Source organism: Myotis nattereri, assembly GCF_964212035.1.
Source record: "Myotis nattereri genome assembly, chromosome: X".
Taxonomy (NCBI): Eukaryota; Metazoa; Chordata; class Mammalia; order Chiroptera; family Vespertilionidae; genus Myotis; species Myotis nattereri.
Genome location: NC_138078.1, coordinates 4,106,625 through 4,120,671, shown reverse-complemented (window position 1 = coordinate 4,120,671; position 14,047 = coordinate 4,106,625). Strand labels below are relative to the sequence as shown.

The following is a 14,047-nucleotide window of genomic DNA, read 5'->3' as shown; positions in this document are numbered from 1 at the left end:
TGACATCCTCTCCTTGTTCGAATTCTTCCGTGTGTTGCAAGATGCTGGGAGCAGGTGTCTCACTTGACGTGGATCCCTTTGCTGTGTGACCCTCCCTAGCATGTTATTGTTAATTCAAGACCAGCGTGTTTTGCTTGCACATTCGGTGTTTCAAATGCATGCTCCGTGTCCCTGTTTGCCCCACCTGAGCATTTCAATGTGACACCTCATGTCTGCAGGGCTCCCAGGCTCCCATTATGGCTGGTGGCTCTGGGCCAGCTAAACCATCCCAGGCCGCAGGCATCTCGTCACGTCTAGATTTGCCTCCCCCCTTCCCGCTGATGGGCTCGCCTTGTTTCTAACCCTGCAGCCAACCTCCACGTAAACCCTGCTGTCTCTAGCAGCCTTGGCACTTAGAAATAATATCTAAACGGCCTTTATCCTTGGCTTACTTGAAAGTATTTCTGCTATGTTCCACCAGCAGCTTTCATCTTGTTTCTTGATAGTTCTTCCCAAATAAATCAGAAACCGCCTCATTGATAAAACGTATGTCACATGCTCTGAACTGGAGTATCTGTATCACTGTAACCACCTTGGATGCAAGCCAGTGGTTTTACAATGGAGGCTCTCACTAAGGCAGCGGTTCTCAACCTTCCTCATGCCGCGACCCTTTCATACAGTTCCTCATGTTGTGGGGACCCCCAATTTCATTGTGACAAATTGAACATAATTAAGGATAGTGATTCATCACAAAAACAATATGTAATTATAAATGTGTTTTCCGATGGTCTTAGGCGACCCCTGTGAAAGGGTCGCAACCCACAGGTTGAGAACCACTGCACTAAGGGATCGTGTAAGCCCCCTTCGGCCTCTGCATTCAGAGTTGGGGATGGATTCATTGTGCCTGCTTTCTCCTTTTCCCTCTTCTCATTTCCGAGGAATTCTCTGCTTTCTTGTCTGACCACACCACCACCCTGTTTCAGAAACATCACACCAATTGTTTTTTGAAAGCTGGAGCTTTTGTTTTGTGTACAATAATATCAACATTGATCCCCACACCCTCTTTGGTAATACTCAGAATATCCATATCCAATTATACTTTAAAAATACCTGTGTAAGCCTTTAAGCTGCACTTAAAAATCTCATTTTATGTGTAAATCTTACTATATTTGCATTCATGTAAAAGAAGAATATTTTTCTGTTGATCCTTTAAAGAGCAGCTAGTCAGATTTTTAAATCTAACCATTAACATTTTACTATGCCTCTAAATATTCCTTATGAAGTCTAAATTTCCAGATTTAAAAACATTAGATTTCCTAAAATATTTGAACAGTGATTAAAAACTTAAATTATTAAATTCTAGGCACTTTAAATAAAATCATAAGTTTAATATTCCAGATTCTCCCAAACAATTCAAAGACCTCAAAGAACAAATAAAACATGTATATCTTAATATGTTTACTCTAGAAGTTATCATAGTATTAATATAAAAGTTTTATTAATTTTTTATTAGCTCCATATATTTTATTAGTACTAGTATCTATATTAGTATTGCTATTAGTACCAGCATTAGCAATAGCATTAGAGCTAATATTAAAGTTAAAATTAATACTGGCATAAATATTATTGCTAATAGTACTAGTATTAGTGCTAGTAGAAGTACTAGTACCAGTATTGGTAGTATTATTGGTAATGCCAATATTAGTGCTAGTATTAAGTACTATCATTAGCATTAATAAAATTACCAGCACTAGCATTAGTATTAGTATTAACACTAATATTTATGCCAATACTAGAGGCCCGGGTGCATGAATTTGTGCACGGGTGGGGTCCCTCAGCCTGGCTAGCAATCAGGGCTGATCGGAGCTCATCTCACCCAGTCCAGATTGGGGCCGGTTAGGGCTGGCCAGAGGGACTGCAGGAGGTTAGCTGGCCACAGGAAGTTGGCTGTGGGAGTGCACTGACCACCAGGGGCCATCTCCTGCATTGAGCATCTGTCCCCTGGTGGTCAGTGCATATCATAGCAACCAGTTGTAACAGTCGCTGAGGCTTTTATATATATACTAGAGGCCTGGTGCACAAAAATTTGTGCACTCCAGGGGTCCCTCAGCCCAGCCTGTGCCCTCTCGCAGTCTGGGACCCCTTGGAGGATGTCCACCTGCTGGCTTAGGCCTGCTCCCCGGGGGATCAGGCCTAAGCTGGCAGTCAGACATCCCTCTGGCAGCCCGGGAGCCCTTGGGGATGTCCACTTGCCAGCAGGGAGCAGGCCTAAGCTGCAGTCGGACATCCTTAGCACTGCAAAGGAGGCGGGAGAGGCTCCTGCCACCACCGCTGTACTGGCAGCTGTCAGCCTGGTTTGTGGCTGAGCAGAGCTCCCCCTGTGAGAGCGCACTGACCCACCAGGGGTGGCTCCTGCATTGAGCATCTGCTCCCTGGTGGTCAGTGTGTGTCATAGGGACCAGTCGTTCTGCTGTTAGGGTCAATTTGCATATTACCCTTTTATTATATAGGATAAATAGTACAATGGTATTATTACTAGGATCAGAACTAGTATTAGAAGTACTACTATTAGGAGTATTGCCAGTAATTTTAGTGTTTAGCGTTAGTATTAGTTTCAACACCAACTAGCGTTAGTATAGTTTCTATATTAGTGTTAGTGCTAGTACTGGCATTAGCACTAGAATTCATATTAATGCTAATACTAGCACCACCATTATTAGTAGTACTAGTACCAGCACCAGCATTAGCACTAGCCTTAGCCTTAGTGTTAGAATACTTTTCAGAGCTGCAAGGTTACTGACCCAAATGAGGAAAATGGAGATTGTGCATCGAGTTACTGGTTGAGAATGTGGCTTCAAAGTTGCAAATTCACTCTTTTCGGTCAGAAGTTTTGGATCGAGACACTAAAAACTAGAGTTTGCCAACCTCATGCTTCCACGTCAGTGGGCCTTTGTTGTAGTACAGTCACTTTTAGAGAGGTAGTATTTTCTAAGCCTCAACCTTTCTTGTGGCCTGGTGAATCATGGTCACCTATAGCCAATACTTTTACAGTGTTTTCTTATCTGATTTTCATTGAACATTTCTGTGACGACTTTTTATCACCTGAGTGAGGAGAGTGACAATCATCCTTGTTTGCGCAGGCCTGAGGGCTTTCAGTGCTGTAACCAGGGAAGTCCCCAGGATAGCTGGTCACCCTAATTCTAGACCCGTGGTGCTCCACCCGCCCTAGAATGCTCTGGGAAACTTTCCCTACTACCAGGACTCCAGAGATGATGTATGTTCTTGTGCATCTGCAGTCATATTATTAGCAATAATAATTCCAGTTGGGACTTCTGAATATGTCAACTCCAGAAGTCCTGATTTCATTGGTCTGGGGACAGTGCCCAGCAGTGATATTTTAGGAATCTCCCCAAGTGATTTTCATGCGTAGCTAGGGTTCTGCACTCCTTCCCCAGTTTGGAACACCTTCTGCCGTGTTTTATTGTTAACTTTGACAAGGAAATTCAGCGAGTCTTGAAATCTGGCAAGCATGTATGTTATCTGGGTTCATCCATTTGCAGCCTTTCCAGTAAATATTCCTGGGGGAAATATTATGTAATATCATTTGTTGCTTTTTAGTTCTCAGGGATGTTTGTTCTCATGGATTTTTGCAGAATTAATTTTTTTCCTTTTTGTTGTTTCACTTGTCATGCCCTTGTCAATGAGAACTCTCTTAAGCTGGCCCATTTGGCCACTTGGCATCATCCTTGAAAGCATTCGTGCGGCCTGATGACAACTGAGTGTACCTGATCCATCCTGATTTTTCTTGCTGCAATATATAGATTCAATTACTCGCCAAGGATCTCTGGTTCTTTTTAGTGGGGAAAGTTCTAGAGACAAAATCTTGGCTAGAGGGATGCACAGCAGGATGTTCTATGTAAGGACTGATAGCAGGTAGATCTTGGATCCATGACCTTATCTGCACTTGAAATCCTTAATGCTCGCATATGGGTTTTGTGCATCTCATTGGCCACCCTATCATTTTTATCTTTATTCTAGTCATATTTCTCTACACACTGGTATTGCAATGTTCTTTGCACGTTTTTTGAAGCATTAATATTCCCTTACTCCTTTATTTACTCTCTTTCCAAATTTCAACTGTGTTTGGATCAGGAAAAACATGTGAATAAGCTTCGTGTATTTTCTAGTTTATGCTCAGAGGTGAGGGCAAACACCCTGCTCTTTTTGCCCAGCCTGAACTCTATTTCCTTTTATAGTTTGATAATTTCTCCCTCCTCCTGTCTTTGTATTTCCTGAAGTTTTGTCACTGCTTACCCTATTTCTTCATAAGCCATAGTCAGCTGAGTTTTATACACAAAGTGGAAAGTGGACTTGCCTCTAAAATGAGAGGACGTAGCTTATTTTGTACCATCTTTTTAAACATATATATTTTTATTGATTTCAGAGAGGAAGGAAGATGGAGAGATAGAAACGTCAATGATGAGAATCATTGATTGCAACCCGGGCATGTGGCCTGACTGGGAATTGAACTGTGACCTCCTGGTTCATAGGTGGATGTTCAACCACTGAGCCACTCTAGCCAGACTTCTGTTACTATCTGTTTTTAAAATATATTTTATTGATTTTTTTACAGAGAGGAAGGGAGAGGGATAGAGAGTTAGAAACATTAATGGGAGAGAAACATCCATCAGCTGCCTCCTGCACGCCCCCTCCTGGGGATGTGCCCGCAACCAAGGTACATGCCCTTGACCGGAATCGAACCTGGGACCTTTCAGTCCGCAGACCTTCACTCTATTGAGCCAAACCAGCTAGGACTTTTGTTACTATCTTAAGAGAGGTGGTGATATATGAGCAGAACTACCTTCTCAGTCATCATATTGGCTGATAATTTGTATCTGAGGTTATAGATTCATGATATGGGTCCAAAATTTGGGATTAGAACAATACAGCGCCTAATGGCAGGAGCCACAGACCGAGGATAAATAGTAAAGTCACTTAAATGTTACTTCTAATGTGTTATACTCACCCTGAGTTGTTTTGTAGAGAAGGCAAAGGAAGAGAGAGGTAACATATCCAAGAAGGCCCTTTAGCAGTCTTCTTGACTTGCTTTTAGAATGCCTTCATTTTATAATTGATTCTGAGGAGACAGGAGGTAAACCCTCACTATCCAAAGGATTTCCCTGATCCTGTGGTCCGTCAAGTCACTTTAGGTCAGTCATGCACCCCCCTTGAGAGTTTCCAGATTGTTCTTCACAGGGAACCATGCAGCAGGCTGTTTACTTGTGGAACTCCCAGCTCTGGTGCTTCAGAATTTCTTCCTCTGCTGACCTAAAGATAGCCAGCACAAAGGCTCTGAAAACACATGCCTTATTGACTTTGGAATGTTCTGGTAAATGCTAATCTGACTGATGCCTTTTACTCAGGGGTGGCTTTGGCTCAAGCCCCAGAGCGATTTTAGCCAAGAGGAAATAGAGTATCAAATAAATAATGTAGAGTTTACATATTCAGACATAAAATAATTATTATTGCTAATAATATGACTGCAGATGCTACATCCATCTCTCAATTTAGGAGCTTTTCTAATAGATAAATCCAAATGAAAGGTGATGTAAGTATAAGCTTCTTTAGCCTTATTATTTCTGACTTTTATTACAGGTGCATTCTATTTTAAAACTTGTAATTTTTTTTTCAGTTGCAGTTTATGTTCAATATTATTTTGTGTTAGTTTCAGGTGTACCGCTTAGTGGTTAGACAATAATATTCTTTACAAAATGATCCCCGGAAATTTCCAGAACCCACCTGGCACCATACGGGTGCATTTTCATTTGTTTTTTTGTTTGTTTGTTTGTTTGGTTGTTTTTTTTTCTTTTTTTGCCAGTTTCGTTTATACTTTGACTTGTTTGGCAAAAACTTGGAGACTCATTAGTAGCTTACGGAACAGCTTAATATGTACATCCATGTTTCAGATTCATAAATGCAAATGATCATTCTGAGAATATCATTGGAAGCTACATCATTTGTTTGTTCTAATATGACAAAGTTGCCTTGGCTGGGGTTGTAGATAGAACACATGCTTATTGTAAAAACGTTACAACTGTAGAGAAAATTGTAAGAGTGAATTGTAGTAAGAAAAAGTTCTGTGTCTCTGGCAGGATCCATATAGTATGGCCAGTAACGCATCAGAGTCAGCCTTCACAAATACAGCTGTATGGGATTTTATCTGAACATAAAAACATTTTCTATATAATGATCATTAATTTAACATGTAGTTAACAAGAACCTTTACGTTTTTCTATTTATTTATATTTGTGTTTTGGGCATTGAAAGGTTTTTGGAATGATATGGATCCCTAACTTTAAAACAAGTGAATAAAGCTATACTTTCCTCCTAGGGTTGAGGAGAGGTTTTCATTAGCTATTAGTATAAATTGCTTAGCCCGATATCTGTCATATGGTGATAGGCTTTCATGAAATGTAGCTAAATCAATCTTCATCACCTCTGTCACTATTAGCATCTTCTTCATCATCACCACCATCACTACCAGAGCCCACACGGCCACATAGGAACTATCCGAAAACCATTTTGTTACCTCTACTTAAAAGTTTGTTGTTATATCTCGGAGGACTTTATTATTAATTAAAGGGCCCTGCCAGTTACCAGAATATTAAAACATATTATAAAAATAAGGGTCTTAAGAATGTTGCTCACAGAATTACCAAGGCACTGATAACATGTGTCCACTACTTGCTGATGAAATAAATAAAAATGCGAAGAACTGGGGAGGGATGCAAATGGTATTACTTTTTAACACTTGGTTTGGACATGTTTAAGGGAGCCCCGTGGCCATTCCTCTCTCTATTCTTTCAATTAAAACTTACCTCTTTCTACCCTCTTCGTACAATAAATTAATGGTCACTGGCCATGCACTTTTCTAATATATAAATTACATTCTCTTATGTAACATTAATTTTTACCTGTCTTATTCCTACTGCTTCATCTTAAATGTAAAGAAAGAAAGAGCACCAAGAATCAATTAATTGTCATTTCTTGCCTCCCAGGATCGAAAATAACTGACTCTGCTACAGTGTTTGGAATAGACAAGTTTTAAAGGGCGTTATATACAGAAGTGGTTTGTACAGCCTTCTCTGCTGAATTTATACCAGGAGATATTTTTATCCTGTTAGGAAGTCACTAAAAGCTTTATTCAACTCTGGTCTGCCAGCCTGGGTAGTGCACCCCTCACAAGGCTTGTGACCCTGTGGGAAAGTTCAGTACTCCTCCTGGTGGCGAGAGAAAAGCTAACAAGAGGGCTCCTATGGGAGACTACAGACAGGATATGAGATATGGCAATGTTTCTTGTGAAATTTTGATATCAACCCCTTGGGTTGCTTTTGCCCTTTGGGAAACGGATTTTGATCTTCTGAGGTTACTTGGGATGAAAGGGATTGAACAAATTGACATAATATTTGGCTTTGGAGACAACTTAAGGAACACATTTATCTCTTAAATAAAGATAATTTCAGAATCACAGCAATATGTTCAGCATATTAGTCATGGAACTATGTTCTAAGCTTCGTGACCATAGAAATAGGTGGTAGGCTTATTTTATTGTCATTTCCTCTGTACACTCTAATTTCTCTAACTCAGCAGACAAACACCCCTCTGTGATAAACAGAGTTTGGAGGATATTGACTCATACAAAGACTATCTTTTTTGTTAAATTTATTTGTTATTGTTGACAATATTACAGATCCCCCCACCATTTACCCCCTCCACCCAGTCCCAGCCCCACCCCAGGCCTTAACCACACTATTGTCTGTGTCCATGGGCTATGCATGTATACATATATGTTCTTTGGTTAATCTCTTCCCGTCTCCCCCAGCTTCCCCCCCTTTGAGATTTGTCATTCTGTTCAGGCATCCATGTCTCTGGGCCTGTTTTGTTCATCAGTTGATTTTGTTCACTAGATTCCACATGTGAGTGAGATCACGTGATATTTGTCTTTCTCTGACTGGCTTATTTCACTTAGCGTAATAGTCTCCAGGTCCATCCCTGCTCTCAAAGGGTAAGCAATCCTTCTTTTTCTCTGCCACCAGCATTCCATTGTGTAGATGTACCACAGCTTTTTTATCCACTTCTCTACTGATGGGCACTTGGGCTGTTTCCAGATCCTAGCTATTATAATTAATGAAGCTGTGAACATAGGGGTGTGCATATTCTTTTTGATTGGTTTTTCAGGATTCTTAGGATATAGTCTCAGAAGAGGAATCCCTGGGTCAAATGGCAGTTCCTATATTTCTTTTTTCAATGTCCTATAATGTCTCAAGTACAGGTCTTTTACCTCCTTGGTTAAGTTTATTATTAATTGTTTGTTGTTGTTGCAATGGTAAATGGGATTGTTTTTGTGGTGTGTTTTTTAAATTTCCCTTTCTGAGAGTTCATTATTGGTGTATAAAAATGTCATCGATTTCTGGATGTTAATTATGTATACTGCTATTTTGCCAAATTCATTTATTAATTCTAGTAGTTTTTTGTGGAGTCTTTAGGGTTTTGTATGTACAATAGCATGTCATCTGCAAATAATGACAGTTTTATTTCTTCCTTTCCAATTTGGATGCCTTTTATTTCTTCTTCTTGTCTGATTGCTGTGGCTAGGATTTCCAGTTCTATGTTGAATAAGAGTGGTGAAAGCGGACATCCCTGTCTTGTTCTTGTTGGTAAGGGAAACATTTTTAGTTTTTGCTCGTTGAGTATAATGTTGGCTGTAGCTTTGTCATATATGGCCTTCATTATGTTGAGGTATGATTCCCTCTGTTCCCCCTTTGATGAGAGATTTTCTAAAAAATGGGTGCTGAATTTTGTCAAATGCTTTTTCTGCATCCATCGATATGATCATGTGATTTTAAAATATATTTTAATTGATTTCAGAGAGGAAGGGAGAGGGAGAGAGTGATAGAAACATTGATGATGAGAGAGAATCATTGATTGGCTGCCTCCTACATGCCCCCCACTGAGGATTGAGCCTGCAACCCAGGCATATGCCCTTGACCAGAATCAAACCTGAGACCCTTCAGTCCACAGGCCAATGCTCTATCCACTGAACCAAGCTGGCTAGGGCGATCATGTGATTTTAATCCTTCATTTTGTATATGTGTTGTATCACATTTATTGACGTGAATATTGTAGCAATTTTGCGTCACCAGAATAATTCCCACTTGGTAATGGTGTATGAACTTTTTTAATGTATTGCTGGATCCTATTTGCTAATACTTTTTTGAGGATTTTAGCATCTATGCTCATAAGGGATATTGGCCTGTAATTTTCTTTCTTTGTAGTTTCTTTTTTTTTTAAATATATTTTTATTGATTAAGATATTACATATGTGTCCTTGTCCCCACATTGCCCTCTACCCCCCCCCCCCCGCTCATGCCCTCACCCACCCCCCCGTTGTCCGTGTCCATTGGTTAGGCCTATATGCCTGCATGTAAGTCCTTTGGTTGATCTTTCCCCCTTACCCCCACCCTCCCCTACCCTCCCTCCAAAGCCCGACAGTCCAATCAATCAATGCCTCTCTGTCTCTGGATCAGTCCTTGTTCATCAGTTTATGTTGTTCATTATATTCCACAAATGAGTGAGATCATGTGGTATTTATCCGCTCTCCAGTTCCATCCATGCTGTGGCAAATGGTAAGAGTTCCTTTTTCTTCTTCCTCTTCTTAAAGAATACCTTTCAGCATTTCATATAATGCTGGTTTGGTGGAGACGAACTCCTTTAGCTTTTTCTTATCCGTGAAGCTCTTTATCTGACCTTCTATTCTGAATGATAGCTTTGCTGGATAAAGTAATCTTGGTTGTAGGTTCTTGCTATTCATCACTTTGAATATTTCTTGCCACTCTCTTCTAGCCTGCATGGTTTCTGTTGAGAAATCAGCTGACAGTCGTATGGGTACTCCCTTGTAGGTAACTGACTGTCTTTCTCTTGCTGCTTTTAAGATTCTCTCTTTGTCTTTTGCTCTTGGCATTTTAATTATGATGTGTCTTGGTGTGGTCCTCTTTGGATTCCTTTTGTTTGGGGTTCTCTGCGCTTCCTGGACTTGTAAGTCTATTTCTTTCACCAGGTAGGGGAAGTTTTCTGTCATTATTTCTTCAAATAGGTTTTCAATATCTTGCCCTCTCTCTTCTTCTGGTACCCCTATAATTCTGATGTTGGTACGCTTGAAGTTGTCCCAGAGGCTCCTTACACTATCTTCATATTTTTGGAATCTCTTTTCTTTTTTCTTTTTCAGTTGGGTATTTTTTGTTTCTTTGTATTTCAAATCTTTGACTTGATTCTTGGGATCCTCTTGTCTGCTGTTGGATCTCTGTAGATTATTCTTTATTTCAGTCAGTGTATGCTTAATTTCTAGTTGGTCCTTTTTCATGTCCTCCATGGTCTCACTATACTTATTGAGGGACTCATTAAATTTATCGGCGGTTTCCATAAAATTCTTGAAAAACCTTATAAACGTAGCCTTGAACTCTATATCCAGTCGTTTGCTTTCCTCCATTTCTGCCATTTGTGACCTGTTTCTTTGTCTCCGCATTTTGGCTGCTTCCCTGTGTTGATAGAGTGGCTTTGTGTGCTAGGTGTCCTGTAGGGCCCAGTGGCTCAGCCTCCCCAGTTACCTGAGGTGGACACTCTTGGTGCACCCCCTTGTGGGCTTTGTGCACAGTCTTGTTGTAGCTATGCCTTGGTTGTTGTAGGATCACTGGGAGGAATTGACCTCCAGGCCAATTGGCAGTGAGAATCAGCTGTGTCTGCACTGGGAGAACTTCTGTGCTGGAGACACCCTTCTGGGGCAAGACTTGCTTCAATGGGGCTTTGGTGCTCACTGAGTCTGCTCCCTGAGTGTGTCCCTTATGGATCTGAGGAGTTGTGATCTGGATGGTCCCCCTCTGACCACTGGGTACAGTGGCTCTTGGATCTAAGGAGGTGCTAATTTAGTCTCTGCCTGAGGTTACACAGCAGGAGCTATGAAGAGAACTGCAGATTCCCCTTCCTTTTTTGGAGTTTGGAGGTGCCCTGATGAGGCTCAGCTGTGAAGCAATGCAAGCCGCTGTGGGGCCTTGGGCCTTCTCTTGGAAGTTCTAGGTTTGTCTTGCCCAGCTGCAGTTTGTTAGGTAATTACAGGTTGCAAATGGCCGGGGCATTCATATGCAAAAGCCTCTGCCGCAGCCTGGGCGGGGCGGGGTCTCAAGGAATCAAAGGGCGGAGAGAGCAGCTATGGTGGAGCCTCAGCCCTGCCCTAAGGAGTCGCGAGTCCCAGTGTCCTGGCAATGGTTGCAAGCACCTCTGAGGGAAAGCCGCTCTCAAGCTCGCCCGCTGCCAGACAGTCCAGTTTCTCCCCGTATGAGTCCTAGGTTCCCAGAGACTTCCCGGAACCAGATTTCAGAGCCATCGGGAGCTTGTGTCTCCCTCCGGATTCAAAAAGACAGCCGTGTCCTCAGGTGCCACCCCCTTTCCGCGCGCGCGAGCCCCCGTACCTCTGCACTCCACCTCCGCAGCTCCTCTGGCTCTCAGTGTGCTTTTCTTTCCTTCTAGTTGTAGAATTTACACTCAGCCAGCCCCCCTGTAGTTCTGGATGATGCCCACCTTGTGTTTTTGATGCATTTATCAATTGTTCCGGGAAGCAGCAATTTCCCGGTGTTTATCTATGCCGCCATCTTAGTTTCTCCTCTTTGTAGTTTCTTTATCTGGTTTTGGAATTAGGATAAAGCTGGCCTTGTAAAAAGAGCTTGGAAATCTTCCTCTTGGATTTTTTGGAATAGTTTGAGGAGGATAGGTGTTAGGTATTCTTTAAATGTTATTCTGGTCTAGGACTTTTGTTTGCTTGGAGACTTTAAATTACTACTTCAATTTCATTACTTGTTATCAGTCTATTCAGGTTTTCTGATTCTTCCTGATTGAGTTTTAGAAGATTGTATGTTTCTAGGAATTTGTCCATTTCACTCAGGTTGTCCAGTATAGTTGTTCATAGTATTATAATCCTTTCTATTTCTGTAGTGTCAGTTGTTACTTCACCTCTTTCATTCCTGATTTTATTTATTTGGGTCCTCTCTCTTTGTTTCTTGATGAGTCTGGCTAAAGGTTCATCAATCTTGTTTATCTTTTCAAAGAACCAGCTTTTGTTTTCATTGATTTTATGTATTGTTTTTAAGATTCTATATCATTTATTTCTGCTCTGATCTTTATTATTTCCTTTCTTCTACTTATTCAGCTCTTTTATTGTTCTTCTCTTTCTAATTCTTTTAGGTATAAAGTTAAATAGTTTATTAGAGATTTTTCTTGTTTCTTGAGGCAGGCCTGTATGCTATGAACTTCCCTCTCAGGACTACTTTTGCTTTATCCCATAGACTTAGGTTGTTGTATGTTCATTTTCATTTGTTTCCAGGAATTTTTTATTTCTTCCTTGATCTCATTTGTAACCCATTTGCTGTTTAATAACATGCTGTTTAGCCTCCATGTGTTTGAATGTTTTTGAGTATTTTTGTTGTAGTTGATTTCTAGTTTCATAACATTGTGTTCTAAGAAGATGCTTATTCAAAGACTATCTTTTAAAAAAACTCACTATCTCTTATTGAGTCCTGCTTTGGGTCAGGCCCCATGCTACATGAGCAAATGCATCCTCCTGTAATTGGTCCTTACAGCAGCTCTTTGGGGAAGGCGCAATCACGCTCTTGAATTAATAATTCCAACACTGCTACCCTGAAACACATGGCTAGTAAAATAGTTCAGCTAGACTCCAATTTAGAACCCATACTCTAAGTCAGTGGTTCTCAATAAGGACAATCGGGCGCCCTAAGGACATTTGGTGAGGTCTGGAGGACATTTTGGTTGTCACACCTGGGGAAGTACTACTGGTATCTAGTGGGTGGAGACCAGGGCTGGGGCTAAACATTCAAAAGTGCAGAGCACAGCCCCCACAACAAATAATTATCCGACTTCCAATGCCAATAGTGCCAAGGCAGAGAAAATTTGCTCTAAAGTAGCGATTCTCAACCTGTGGGTCACGACCCCTTTGGGGGTCGAACGACCCTTTCACAGAGGTCGCCGAAGACCATCGGAAAACACATATATAATTACATATTGTTTTTGTGATGAGTCACTATGCTTTCATTATGTTCAACTTGTAACAGTGAAAATCCATCCTGCCTATCAGATATTTCCATGACGATTCATAACAGTAGCAACATGACAGTGATGAAGTAGCCACGAAAAGAATTTTATGGTTGGGGGTCACCACAGCATGAGGAACTGTATGAAAGGGTCGCAACATTAGGAAGGTTGAGAACCACTGCTCGAAAGCAAAACGTGGTCCATGGACCAGCCATATCCACATCCTTTGGAAGGTTGTTAGAAAGGCAGAATCGTGGGCCTCACCAGCCCTGGTGAACAGGGAGTCTGGTGTGGGGCACAGGAATGTGTGTTCTAAATAAGCCCCCTAGTCCTTCTTGTCCACTTACGTGGGAGCAGCTCTGCTCTAAGACAGCAGGCCATCCTGTGTTTTATGGAGCTGGACACAGCTGCCTGGTTTGCTTCTCTCTCTCCAGTGTTCCCTTGTCAAATAGAATATTTTCTTCAGGCATCCAAAAGGGGAAAGTCTGGGATATACTAGGAACAGTGTGACTCATAGGGAAATCAGCGCAATTGCACATCCAGGAACCATGGCCAGCAGAAAATCTAGGGAGTCCTTTTTTTCTTGTTTTCTCTGCCTAAAGAGGGAACTCTTGGAGATTCAGTCCAGGTTAAAAAAAAATGGTCAACATATACACTGGGGTTTGATTATCTAAAATTAAACTTACAATTGGATTTAAGCAAAAGCCTTTGAAGAGGACAAGAGCCACAGAGTACCAAATTGCAAATTACATTGAGTCTCTGATTTTACGGATAGTCCTCAAATAAATCTTCCACTCAGTATGTGCACTTTTTTGAAAAAATATTTTTTTATTGATTTCAGAGAGGAAGGGAGAGGGAGAGAGTGATAGAAACATCAATGAGGAGAGAGACTCATAGATCGGCTGCCTCCTGC

The 14,047-nt window shown here is 41.2% G+C and overlaps 1 protein-coding gene across 3 annotated transcripts in view; it reads left to right on the top strand.

Moving 5' to 3' along the window:
* ARHGAP6 (Rho GTPase activating protein 6) overlaps positions 1-14,047 on the top strand; it is a gene marked incomplete at its 5' end in the record, with an annotated part of 507,844 nt that overhangs the window by 257,047 nt on the left and 236,750 nt on the right. The gene's annotated exons all lie outside the window — the stretch shown is intronic.